Source organism: Galeopterus variegatus, unplaced genomic scaffold, assembly GCF_000696425.1.
Source record: "Galeopterus variegatus unplaced genomic scaffold, G_variegatus-3.0.2 Scaffold14635, whole genome shotgun sequence".
Lineage (NCBI taxonomy): Eukaryota > Metazoa > Chordata > Mammalia > Dermoptera > Cynocephalidae > Galeopterus > Galeopterus variegatus.
This window is the reverse complement of record NW_007740746.1, coordinates 6321-8675: the sequence shown is the minus strand read 5'-3', so window position 1 is coordinate 8675 and position 2355 is coordinate 6321.

The following is a 2355-nucleotide window of genomic DNA, read 5'->3' as shown; positions in this document are numbered from 1 at the left end:
GACAGACAGAGTGTCTGTCCGGGAGCTGACCTGGGACACGCAGGTGGCACGCTTGGAGCCGTTACTCCTCTCCTGGACGAGGGAGGGAGGGGCGGCCAGGTGAGACTTTCACTATGCGAGGCCAAGAGAGAGCAATAGGGGTCCACGTCCAACCTGCTGTTTCTTCATTTCCAGATTATTCTTCCCGACTCACAAATCTGACCCTCTCTGCCCTGCTCAGCAACCTCGGGAAGCTCCTGCTTCCCTCCAGGACAAAGCCCGTGCTCCTCAGCCGGCCCTCTGGCACCCTGACCTGACTCTGCGTTTGCTGCCTGGTCTTACACTCTCTGGCTTCAGCCCGGCCCGCCTGGGGAAGGCCTGTGCGGCGGTGACCCTCCTGCCATGATCTGCTCACGCCGCGCCTTTTCTGCCCTCTTCACTGGTCGCTATCTGCCTCTCTGTTTCCTCTCCTAAACAAATTTGTACCAAGACATGGATGGCCAACAACTGGCCAATCCCCAGGTGTACGTGCCCCTTACAAGAGGAGCCTGGGGAGGCAGCCCTCTCGGGGGGAAATTAGGGCATGTGACAGAGAGGTGGCTCTGGTGGGGAGGGCTTCCCACACTGTCTACTGGGCCCCTTCGGAGGCCATCCCCCGCCTCTGTCCTTCCTTCAATGCCACCCCATGTCACCCCAAGTAACTGAAGTGTCAGTTTATTCTTCCATGACAAGTGTCCTGCCACACTCCACTCCACCTCTGTCCATGCTGTTCAGTGAGCCGGGAGCAGCCTTTCCTCCCATCTACACTAGCAAGCCCATTCTCAGGAACCCGCTGCTCAGAGCGTCCCCTCCACGCCAGGCAGAGAGCAGCTCCCTGCCCTGGTCTCTACACAGCCTGGACCACGGCATGGCTTCCTGGCGCACCGAACCAGGGTCCCACTGGGGCCTTGGCTTTGGGGGCAAAGGCTGGTCTGGTTTCTGTGGCTCAGGGCCTGGCACTGGAGGCCTTCAGACCCACCCACTGAATGTAGGTCATATGTCTGAATGTGACCTGGACTGGGTGTTATTGCAGGGAAAGCAGCATAAATGAGTCCCTGCATCTGGCAGTGCCAGTCCTGTCCCTGAGGCCAGTCCAACCCCAGCTCACCCATGTCTTAGTGAAGACAGCTGGGGAGTGGACAGGGAGGGGTGGGGCACACACCACTCATCAGACCTCCGGCCTTCAGTCCACTCCTGAGAAGGGAGAATCCGGAGGGTTCCTCAGAACAGCATGACTAGCATGCTGGGGTCAGAGGATTGGAGCACTCGGCTGTTACATTTATGGGGGCCTAGTGGTCTAATATGATGAACAGTCTCTTGTTCATTGGCTCATTCATTCAATCTGCATTTCTTGAGCCCCTGCTGTGGGCCCAGCCTGGTGCTGGGCTCTGGGGAGAGGTATGTGCAGGGGACAGGCCCAGCTGCCCGTGAACATGAGAGTTCAGCGTTTCTGTGAGTCCAGCAGCCTGTGGTTCAAGGGTGCCGGGGGACAGGCATTTTCCCTGTCTGGGGTTCCTGGTGCTGAGTCTCCTCTGATGCCAATAGTAAGACCTCCATTGAGACTCCAGAGGGAGAGCCTGGGGATGGCACATTCCACAGGAGACCCTGAACTGCCCTCACCTATCAGTGTGGGCAAGCCCTGCAGAGCACATATCCTGCATGTGCAATGAGAATGAGGGAGCCCACAACTGCGTTATGCCCATTTTATAGGTGGGGAGAGAAACTTCCCTGAGACCAGGCTGCTGTCTTGGAGCAGCTCCTGGGCCCTGAGAACCCAAGCCAGCTCTTGTGTTCTTTCCTTATGTTCTAAGCACATGGAAATGTTGCCTCCACTGTCGCATGCAGGGGTGGCCATCTGGGTGTCTATATACTTATACAGAGCAAATAGGCAGGATGCAGTGTGATTCCAGGAACTGCAGGAAGGTTCCTGTCTTCCTCTCGCTGGCCAGTTCCACACACAGCCAACATCTGGAATTCCTCCAGTTGGGCTTTATTCCTTTAGCTAAAAGCTCCAATTCTTTTAGACTCCCTGGGAAGGGAAGGCATCATCAGCTCTGGACACCATGGTATAAATGAACTGCAGGCTTTTTCCCGGGAATGGCTTTGGTGAGGGGAGGAGAGAGAGCCCAAGATGTGGTGGGCCTCTGAGGAAGGGGGCTATGACCAGCCTGCCGTGGCCTGTTATGGCAGTTTGCTGCACCTGGGGCCAGACAGTTCCCTGCTCTGAACCTTAGTTTCCCCATCTCAACAATAAGATGGGTGGGCCCCAAAGACCCCAGGGGTTCCCAGGTTTGCAGGCCCTGGAGTAATTCTGCAGGGCTTCGTTTCACATTTTGG